The sequence below is a fragment of the Populus nigra genome, chromosome 2, assembly GCF_951802175.1.
Source record: "Populus nigra chromosome 2, ddPopNigr1.1, whole genome shotgun sequence".
NCBI classification, from domain to species: domain Eukaryota; kingdom Viridiplantae; phylum Streptophyta; class Magnoliopsida; order Malpighiales; family Salicaceae; genus Populus; species Populus nigra.
Genome location: NC_084853.1, coordinates 2,547,797 through 2,559,559, shown reverse-complemented (window position 1 = coordinate 2,559,559; position 11,763 = coordinate 2,547,797). Strand labels below are relative to the sequence as shown.

Sequence of the window (11,763 nt, the reverse complement as noted above, 5' to 3'; positions counted from 1 at the left end):
TACTGATACGTAGATAGTGCAATGTTTGATTCCCTTAAGCTTTTCTCCTTAACCCATGTAACAAGCTTTGGGCCAATAGCTCCCAAGTCAGTTGACTTTAGGGTATTAGGTGTTAAAACACCCCTTCGGGCTTAATTGCTTAGGTTAGGGAGGTTACGAAATCAAACTTATCTACGTTTTTATTATCATCATTTTCTTTTTTTTTTCTTCTTCTTCTTCTTCTTTTTTTTTTTTTGCAAATTATAGACTATCCCTATCCCTTAGTTGTTACCTTTAACAAAAGAACATAAATAATGTAATAATCCAATGTGCAACCCACAATCATATGTTAAAGTGTGTGTGTGAAAATGAAGGTTTAAGAATACTTGTTAAATGAGTATATGAGCAGAATCAAGTGATAACAATGCGAGAGTTTGTAAACCTGAATATTTCAAGAAGTATTCTAATAGGCCTTGTTATGAATATTGCAAATAACCATTAGAAAATGTTTACTAAGATGCGTCTCAAGAGTCATTCCCCCTTACTCTACCATCCTAGTAATAACAGTTTTGCCCAATGGTTTTTAAAAACAAAAATAGTTAGTTGGTTAGTTTTTTTTTTTATTACTACTACCCTCTCCCCCCAACCAAAACGAGACATTGTCCTCAATGTCCTAAGGTAGAAAGATAGAGTATAGAAGACATCACTTGAAACAACGAACATTGACAAACCTGAAACACACTTAAACAAATATAAGAAATAACAGAACAAAATACTATGTTAGAAATAAAACCAAAAGACACAAGGATTCACAAACGAAGGCTCAAATCCAATCTAAGCTTTTTATGGCTTTCTGTAGTTGACCAATTGATGCGACTCATGGAATGATCAATTACAGGGGTGAAAGATTGTAGTTTGTCAATCAATTGTTCAGCCGTAGCAGCAGAGATTATGATTTGTCGTGCCGAAGATGTTAGAAATTCCTGTTCCACAGCTTGGTCAAGAAAAGACAACAAAGTATCATAAAAACCATTAACATTGAGCAAACCTATAGGTTTATGGTGAATGTGAAGTTGGGCCCAAGAGGAAATATGAAAGATCTCTTCCAATGTGCCCAGACCACCTGGCAAGGCAATGAAGGCATCAGCATGGTTAAACATTGTATTCATTCGATCAAACATTGTGGAGACCTGTAGTTCCTCGCCAATTGTTCTTCCAATGATGTCCCCTTTTGTTAAAGCTTCGGGGACGACCCCCAAAACTTGACTACCTCCTAAAAATGCAGCTATTGCCACACCCCCCATTAACCCAAGGCTGCCTCCTCCATACACTAAATGAATCTTTTTCTCAGCTAGTACCTGACCAAGATGATTTGCTGCTTCTAAAAAAAGCTATTTCCTTCCCAGGACTGGATCCACCGAAAACACAAATATTTTTTATGTGATAACTTGAGGAACCTGCCATTTCTACACGCTTCTATATTTGTCTAATGTAAGGGATAAGTAGAAATGAGGGAAAGGAAGGGAAGATTTTATAGATGAGAAATTGAAGATGCAATCATACCACCTATATGTAGACCAGCTAGAGTCACACACTCTCTCTCTCTCTCTTTATTTATTTATTCATTTATTTGAAAAAACATGTGTATGTACAGGTAGTTGTGATTGTGGCTCACATCTTTCCTTGGTTTTACGTCCAAGAACGGCTTAAACGCCCTCTATGGGTCGGGGATAGGCTTCCCATCCAGTTTTCTTAAAAACTGGCAAACAGGGTCTTTTTTAGTCAGATTCCCAAGACTAAGTCTATCATGTTCTTTATGAAAATGGGGCCATAAATCATGAATTGCACGATGCACATCTCCACTAGGATGCGTCTCAAGGGTCAACAAAAGATTATCTAAAGACCCCTTACTCAGGCCATCCTTAATGAATTGTATTTTATCTTCACGGTTTATAGATACCATTCCTAAAGAACGACATGATGCAGTGCAAGTCCATCTGGCACATTTGTGACAGACTTTCAGTCGTTTTGCACGACGTTTCTTTGCAAAAGTGCTTTTACCTGTTCCAGGCATGTGTGAAATGAAAGAATTGGAGGACTCACCTGATAATCGAACCTTTGCTTCAATCAGCCAGCGAATATCTTCAGGAATTCCATGATTCATTAACAACTTCAATCTTTCACACCTAGCACGGTAAATTTTTGTAATCGCATTCTGAGGCAGAGCGGGAAAGTACTTTTTCAATTTTTCAAGAATGGTGTCCATTTTGAAATGAGAATTGGAGAAGAGATTCAAAGAAGAGAGAAAGAGCAAAGAATTGCACAAATATATACAGATATCAGTTATTATGGGAAACTGAAAGAACCGACTTAAGTCACGGAGTACCGTTATCCGCCTTTTGACCGGGGTGAGAGAAACTAGCAAAATAAAACACAAAACAATGTGAGAAAACGAATCAATCTTTATATACAGGATCACTCAATTCAATCGAGTCATTTTCAACTGAAAAATTATCAAAGTAGACTTTCAAACGATGTCCATTTACCTTGAAAACATTGCTATTCTTTGGATTCTCGATATCACATGCCCCATATGGATACACATGTTTCACAATGAAAGGACCACTCCATCTTGATCTTAGTTTTCCAGGAAATAAATGGAGTCGAGAATTATAAAGCAAAACTTTCTGACCAACATTGAATGTTTTTCTCAATATTTTCTTGTCATGCAACTCTTTGATTCTTGCTTTATGAATTCTTGAATTTTCATATGCATCATTTCTTATTTCCTCAAGCTCATTTATTTGTAATTTTCACAGTTGACCAGCATCATCAAGGTTTGAATTAAAAGCTTTAATAGCCCAATAAGCTTTATGTTCAAGTTCCACAGGCAAGTGACAAGGTTTTCCATAGACTAGTCTATAAGGTGACATACCTAATGATGTTTTATAAGCAGTTCGATAAGCCCAAAGTGCATCATTAAGTCTTAAAGACCAGTCTTTCCTATTAGGGTTCACTGTTTTCTCCAAGATTTGTTTGATCTCCCTATTAGCAAGCTCTACCTGTCCACTAGTCTGAGGGTGATAAGGGGTGGCAACTTTGTGAGTGATTCCATATTTCTTCATTAAAGACTCAAATGGCTTGTTGCAGAAATGTGTTCCACCATCACTTATCATGGCTCGAGGGATTCCAAATCGACTTAAGATATTTTCTTTCAAGAATTTTATCACTGTTTTGTGATCATTGTTTCGACTTGGAATTGCCTCTATCCATTTTGAAACATAATCTACTGCGACTAATATGTACACGAAACCAAATGATGAAGGAAATGGACCCATGAAATCTATACCCTAACAGTCAAAGATCTCAATGACAAGAATAGGATTTAAAGGCATCATGTGACGTTTTGAAATAGATCCCAACTTTTGACAATTTTCACAAATCTTACAGAATGCACGTGAGTCCTTGAACATGGTGGGCCAGTAAAATCCGCATTGTAAGATTTTTGCAGTTGTCTTTCTTGATGAGAAATGGCCCCCACATGCCTCAGAATGACAAAATTTAATGACACTACTTACCTCATTGTCAGGAACGCATCTTCGAAATATTTGATCAGGACAATATTTGAATAAATAAGGGTCATCCCAATAAAAGTTCTTCACTTCATTCAAGAACTTTCTTTTGTCTTGGGTACTCCAATGAGCTGGCAATTGTCCTAAAACAAGAAAATTAACAATATTAGCAAACCAAGGCATCGTAGAGACAGAAAATAAAGATTCATCAGGAAAGTAGTCATCGATTGGTGTGATGTCAGATTTTGAATCTGTTGTCAATCTTGACAAATGATCGGCGACAACATTTTCGGTGCCCTTCTTGTCTTTGATTGTGATATCAAATTCTTGAAGTAACAAAATCCACCGAACCAATCTAGCCTTAGAATCTTTCTTAGAAAGAAGATATTTCAATGCTGCATGATCACTAAAAACAACAACAGGTGAGCCAACAAGATAAGACCTGAATTTTTCACATGCAAATACTACTGCAAGTAATTCTTTTTCAGTGGTGGTGTAATTCATTTGAGCACTATTCAAAGTTTTACTTGCATAGTAAATCACATAGGGTTTCTTATCTTTTATTTGTCCCAAGACAACACCCACGGCATAGTCACTAGCGTCACACATTATTTCAAAAGGTAATGACCAATCAGGAGGTTGAATGACAGGAGCAGAAGTAAGTAGGTTTTTAAGTTTAACAAAGGCTTCTTCACAATGTTCAGTCCATTCAAAAATATTATCCTTTGTTAGAAGGCTACTCAAGGGCTTAGATATCACACTAAAATCTTTAATGAATCTTCTATAAAAACCAGCATGTCCTAAGAATGATCTAACATCTTTAATAGATTTTGGTGTTGGCAAGTTAGCAATTAACTCGATTTTAGATTTGTCAACCTCAATTCCTTTTGATGAAACAATGTGACCAAGTACAATGCCGTCTGTTACCATAAAGTGACATTTTTCCCAATTCAGTACAAGATTCTTCTCTTCACACCTACTCAAAACCTTTTCTAAGTTAGTCAAACAATCATTAAATGAATCACCAAAAATAGAAAAATCATCCATAAAAATCTCAAGAAAACGTTCAACCATATCACTGAATATACTAAGCATGCATCTTTGAAATGTGGCTGGTGCATTACATAATCCGAAAGGCATTCTTCGATATGCAAAGGTACCAAATGGACATGTGAAAGTAGTTTTCTCTTGATCTTCTAATGCAATTTCAATTTGGTTGTAGCCTGAATAGCCATCTAGGAAACAATAAAATTCATGACCTGCAACTCTTTCTAGAATTTGATCCATGAAAGGTAAAGGAAAATGATCTTTTCTAGTCATTGAATTAAGTTTCCTATAATCAATGCACATGCGCCAACCAGTAATAGTCCTAGTTGGAATTAACTCATTTTTTTCATTTGTTATCACAGTAACTCCAGACTTCTTAGGTACCACTTGAGTAGGACTTACCCATTTGCTGTCAGAAATAGGATAAATGATTCCATTATCTAGAAGCTTAATGACTTCATTTTTCACTACTTCTTTCATATTAGGATTAAGCCTTCGTTGCATTTCTCTAGAGGGTTTAGCATTTTCCTCCAAATAAATCCTGTGAGTGCAAATCAAAGGACTAATTCCTTTTATGTCAGCTATGGTCCATCCTAATGCATTTTTGTGCATTTTCAGAGTTTGTAATAACTTACCTTCTTGATGTGCATTAAGTTTGGAAGAGATTATTACCGGAAAAGTTTTATTTTCTCCCAAAAATGAGTATTTGAGATTGAGGGGTAAGGGCTTCAAATCAGGTTTTGGTGGTTGAACACTTGAAGGTATTGGCTCAATTGATCGTGGCGGCACTTCCTCAATTTGTGGTCTCCAATTACTTGCCTTTGATTCTTCCTGAAAATAAACCATTTGTAAATCATCAGATTCATCAATCTCAATTTTATGGGTGTCCTCTTTGTTTAGGTACTATTCAACGTTGTGCTTTTCTTCGATCTGGAAGTGGTAGGCCAGCTCCTGCCTCTCCCACTTTGTAATATCTTCCTAGCTGGACTTTCAGGGGGTTTCACAGCATGGGGTGCTCCCTCATGTACTGTCATGTATCCAACCTTCTTACTGGTTTTTTCTCTCTTTATCTATGCTGGTATTTGTTGTTGTTGCTTTCTGTCCCAGGCTTTTGCTGTCAATGATGTCTGTCTACTAGAGCAAATGACATTCTTAGTTGGTCTATAGTCTTTCAATGGTGTGAACCTTGTGTTGGGATGTTGGGTTTGGTTCCCTCATCCTACTGTTCTTGCTGATTGTAGTTGGTGGAGTCTGTTTTGCTTGCTGCCTCTGTGTTTACTGCTTGTTGATGGCCATCTGGTAAGCTAGTTCATAACATGCATTGCTGGTTTGGTTGGTTTCTATAATTTGGCTACTTTGCTTTTGTGTTGGGTGGACCGTGGTTTGTATCCTACTCAAGTTGTAGTCTGTTGAGCTTCTTCAGGCTGGCATGTTAGGATTCCTTGTTGTCCTACTTATGCAGCCTTTGTCTTATGTGGCCTGGCTCTTATGGTTGGTTATTGCATGTTTGCTGGAATTGATGCTAGCTTTCCTCATTAGCTTGTGTTATACAGGTTAGTTAGCTTGTTGCTGCTATATGCAGCTTGGTATGTTGTGCTTCTTGAAGCTGGCTGGAATTATGGTTTGCTAGAGTTGGACTTTCTTCTCTGGCTTAATGCCACGAGTCTCTCTTCCCCTGCATGATCCTCTATTGTTGGGTTTGCAGGTTGCAGCTGCCGTTAGCTTGCTATTGTGAGATGGTTGCTGACGCATGGTCCCTGGTCCCCTTGTCGGGTCTTTACTTTGATGGTTTATTCCTGCTCTTGCTGGAATGGTTGTGATTTGATGGACATCACTATGGGTGGAGGCTGCTTTGGCTTGGCTACTTTTTCTACAGTTGGAGGGTTTTCAGGTGCTACTCCACGCAACTTGGTTTGCTAGACTCTGTCCTTGGTATGATATGCACTGTTAGGGTACTGCTGGTTTGCAGGCCTGTGCATGTGTCTGCTGGTTGGGTAGCCTGATGCTACTGATTTTGCTGCAAAGGTTTTCTTTGCCTGTTGCGGGTCCCTGTTTGGGGTTGCCTTTGTTTGTTGGTGCACTACTACTTTGTTAGGGCTCTGTCTGTCTGGGTGAGGTTCTCTCCCTATGTCTAAAATCTATAACTCTTATTCCATATTGGTTTTTCTGCAGGTCTGATTCGATTGGCCTCTCTAGATAGTTGCTATGGATCCCAATTGTTTGGGCGAGGCTCTCTCCCCACATGCTTAGGCTACTGATGTAGTGTTCTTTGTCTCTGCTCTGCTAGTATATTCTAAATGGAGAGTGTGTTGGATGGAGTCTGTCCTAGTAGCGAACTAGCCAACACTGTGGTGCAGGGTTGGTCTGCTGGTAATGATGTGCGGATGGTTTCTCATGATTGCTTGGTAAAGGGATCCGTTTGGATGAGGCTCTCTCCACAATTGTTTGGTCCTCGTGCATGTTGTTGTACTGGCGCAGTGGTTTTAATTTTGTGGATAGTCGGTTTGTTGATGAGGTTTATTGCTGCCAATCTGCTGGGTTGGAAAGATATTCATCTCTCTAAAGCTGCTGGTTTTTGGGTCTCTAGGCATATTCTTCTTTGTTTGCTAGGTTGTATTTTATGTATTTTAGGTTGTTCAAGGGAGTCTGTTCCCTTTGCTTTCTGTTCAGCAAGCTTGTCTTGCTATGGTTTGTTCAAGGGAGTCTGTTCCCTTTGCCTGGCTATGTCTGTCTATTTGAATTACTGGTTTCCAGCTTGTTAATTTTTTATCTATACAATTCTTACATTTGATAAAAAAAAAAGAGAGCTCATGATTTTGTTAGCTAGTCAGTTTGCACCTCTTCTAAATGCTTTGGAGTTAACAATACAAGGTTGGATTGGTAAGCATCTCACATACGCTGGTCGACTTGAGCTTCTTCGATCTGTGCTTTTTAGCAAGGTTCAATTCTGGCTAAACATATTTCCCATGCCAGAGGTTGTTCTTACCAAAATCATCAGCATCTGCAGGAATTTCTTATGGACAGGGGACATTAGGACAAATGGCTTTGTATTAGTTGCATGGAGATTTCTCTACCTGTCTAAAGTGGAAGGAGGTCTTGGTCTTTTTGATCTTAGAGCTCGCAACAAAAGCTTACTTGCCAAACAACTTTGGAACCTTCATCTTAAAACGAATTCATCTTGGATTCGTTGGGTGCATCATTTTTATTTGAGTAGTGAAGATATTTGGACTGCCCAACCCAATCAACATTCTTCCCCATTATGGAAGTCCATCCTTTCTGTCTGAGACCTTCTTTCTCTCCGTAGTGGAAGTCTAAGGGAAAGTATCTAATTGATGACTAGTTGGTCTACAAATGCAAGTCCCTTTTTAGCCCATGCCTATCAATTCTTTAGACTAGTGGGTTCAACTATCTCATGGCATAGGGTGGTTTGGGAGTAGTGGTCCTTACCTAAGTATAGTTTCATTCTATGGTTAGCTACTTTGGGCAAACTTCATACTCGAGATTGATTGTGATTCATCCCTATTGGTCCCACCTGTGTGTTTTGTAGGCAAGAGGGAGAATCTCATAGTCATTTATTCTTTCTTTATGGTTGGCCATTTCAACTATGGACTATGACCAAATTCTGGTTGCGGATGACCAGGAATATGAAGACCCTATCTAGTGCTCTCCGTTGGTTGCACCCTAAGAAGAGAAACATGGCAACACGTATGAGAAGGGTTTCGCTGGGCATAGTGGTTTACTTAATCTGGAGGAGCAAAATCGAAGGATTTTCAATGGCAAATCTAGAGATGTTAATACAGTCTTCAAAAGATTCCTAGTCTTGTTTTACATCATCTTCCACGTCCATGAGAGGGAAAATTCCTAGTCTTGTTTTACATCATCTTCCACGTCCATGAGAGGGATCACTCTCTCTTATATATTGGCCGATGGAACATGGAAGGTCTTATTTCCTACCTGGTGGACCTCGTCTTTGTTTCTGTGGTTTAAGGTCTCTGGTTCATGCTTTCTCCTCTATTGTTTTTTAATCTGGCGCATCGAGCATGCATGCCCTATGCATATTGCCTTAAGTGATGCTTTTTGCTAATGGCCCCACCTATCGGATGGTTCGTGGTCTCTAGCTTAGGGTCTTATTGGAACTATTCCTTTTGTATAAATGGAGTCAGGCATCTTTGTGTAGATGGTTTTTGTTGATAGCTTTTGTTTCTCTTAGATATCTTAGGCACCTGTAGACTTCGGGTTCCTAAAATAACCGATGATTTGGTTTCATTGTATTTTTTCTTTGTGCTTACTGGGAGCCTGTTCTCACAAGCTTGATCTGTACAGGTGTATCTTTGGCTTGCTGGATTATCCAGCTTGTCTAAATTTTTATATATAAAATTCTAATATTTGATAAAAAAAAAGAAGAAGAAAGAGCTCATGATTCTAAAGAGAGACGCTCTCTTTCTTGAAGGCTTTCCCCTATCTGTGGCGTTTTGCACCTCCTGCGCCGGTTTAATTGTTTCTTCACAGTTTATTTCTGGCCAACATGGCCATTAATAAACAGATTTTAGTGCTCTATCCCTCCTGGATTAAGTGAATTCAAGAGGGGTTTCGGTTTAACCTAATTTTATTAGGTACATACTTGGTCTCGCCTCCTTCCACTCAAGCTTTGGAGGTTTCATATTCTTCAAATCTTAGTCCCTCTCCAACTCTCAGAGATAACTCAGCGGATGAGATCGTGTCCCCATCATCTCTGTTGGACGATGGTCTTGATGGGTCCGATGTTGACTCCCTCGAAGGTGAAGAGTCCATCTCTAGCGTCGCCTTAAAGAATTCCTTTGCCACCACTAATGCAATCAACTGGGTTTTCGACCTTATTGCTAGTGCTCAAGGTCCAGGTACTTCTCAATCCTCTACCTTAGGGCTCTAGAGTGATTTGTTCACCAGCACTATGGCTTTGATTTTTGGTTTGTGCATTTGGGTTTTTCTGATGATGCAAGGAGACGGGTTAGGGCATCTTCTCCCCCTTTTTCTTTGTTCTGTATCTATATGATGATATTTCAAAGGGCTTTTTAGCCCTCTGACCAACATGAGGCTTTTCCCCTCATGTAGTTCGGACTTTGTGGTCCTTGGGGCCAGTTGTCTATGGCTTCTAGACTCCCTTTTATATGCTGGAGTTATTGTGCTGCTTGGCTGGTTTTTGGTCTTTTGGTTGCTATTGCTATCATCTCTTTTCTCTTTGTTCTATCTCTGGTTCCGCTTCTGTTGATTGGGTTGCTGGAGTGGATGATTTTCTGCGATTGTTATGTCTATGTTCTATTAGCATAGAGTTCCACTTTCTTGTATTGGATCCTCGTGTCTACTTTATGGTTTATTCTCTATCTGCTTGCTGCTGTTTGTAACTACAATGATTTTTTTCTTCCTCAGATAAGGGATATGCTTAGTGGATCTGCTGTCTTTTGGTGGTTTGAGCTCTATGTTGGGATATTGGTAAGCCACTGTTTGGTTTCTTCATCCTGTTGTTCCTGCTGATTGATTTTTATGGAGTCTTTTTACCTACCATCTCTGTATAGACTTTTGGTTGATGACCATCTGGTTAGTTCTGCTCCCAACATGAGTTACTGGTTGCTATGGCTGCTCTATTTGTGTGCAGTTGTGGGTGTGAATTTGGATATGTGTGGAGTCCTGCCTAGTGAAGGATTTCTATGCCTGTTGTGGGGACCTGTTTGGGTGAGGTCCTCTCCCCAAATGCTTGGTCAACTTACATGTAGTCTCTTGGCTTCACTTTCTGGCTTTGTGTAGCTGCATTGCTCATCTTGGTGCCATGCTCCTTGCAGCTGGATAGTTAGTTCGATTGTTGCTGCTATATGCAGCCTGATGTTCTCTTCGATTGCATCAACAGTTGAAGGGCTTTTGGGTGCTGCTCCACGTAGCTTGGTTTGCTGGCTTTAGTCCTTGGTATGCTATGAACCGCTAGGGTTCTACTGGTTTGCAGGCCTGTGCATGTGTCTGCTCGTTGGGTAGCCTGATGCTACTGATTTTGCTACAAAGGATTTCTTTGCTTGTTGAAGGGCCCTGTTAGGGGGTTTCTTCTATCTGTTGGCACATTGCTACTTTGTTGGGGCTTTGTCTGTCTGGGTGAGGTTCTCTCCCCATGTCCAGACTATATACCTCTTATTCCATAAAGGTTCTTCTACAGTTCTGATTCGGCTGGCCTCCCTAGATAGTTGATACGGATCTCAACAGTTTGAGTGAGGCTCTCTCCTCACATGCTTGGGCTACTGATGTAGTGTTCTCTGTTGCTACTCTGCTAGATTGTTCTAAGTGGTGGGTGTTTGATGGAGTCTCTCCCCAATTGTTTGGTCCCCATGCATGTTATTGTACGGAGCAGTTGTTTTGATTTTGTGGATAGCCAATTTGTTGATGAGGTTATCTCAGCTACTGCTATCCTTCTCTTGATGGCAAGCATGCTGTTGGTTTATGCGTGGTTGTAGTTACTAGTCGGATCCCTGGTGTTCTTGTATGCTGGTTGGAGGTCATGCCTGTAATTGCTGCCAATCTGCTGGGTTGGAAGGAGATCCATCTCTCTTTGCTACTGGTTTTTGGATTTCCAGACAGATTCTTCTTTGTTTGCTAAGTTGGTTTTTATGTATGTTTATTGCCATATGGCTTTGATGCTTGTTCAAGGGAGCTTGTTCCCTTTGATTTTAGGTTGTACAAGGGAGTCTATTCCCTTTGCTTTCTGTTAAACAAGCTTATCTTGCTATGGTTTGTTCAAAGGAGTATGTTCCATTTGCCTGGCTATATCTGTCTATATGAACTGATGGTTTCTAGCTTGTTAATTTTTTATCTATACTATTCTTACATTTGATATAAAAAAAAACGAAAGAGCTCATGTAAAAGAACATGAGGTTTATGTCATGACTGGAGTCCAAACTTGTAACCAGAAACAACGTGGTCATAGTGGAAGGGTCTCCCCTTCCCCAGCACTCTCATGATTATCTATTGCTGGAACATCAGGGGTCTTAATACTCCCCTGAAACAACATGAGGTTGTTAGGCTCATGAAAAAGAATAAGATAGATGTGTGTGGGTTACTAGAATCTAAGTTGCTACCCTCAAGAGTTGCTTTTATGTATAACTTTTGGCTCAAGAACTCTTTTGAAGGTTGCTTCTGGAGATAGTAT

At 39.6% G+C, this 11,763-nt stretch overlaps 1 pseudogene; it reads right to left on the bottom strand.

The window, feature by feature from the left end:
* Positions 1–1,944: 1,944 nt before the first annotated feature.
* The window catches only part of LOC133682452 (uncharacterized), a 213,147-nt pseudogene continuing 203,328 nt past the window's right edge, over positions 1,945–11,763 (bottom strand).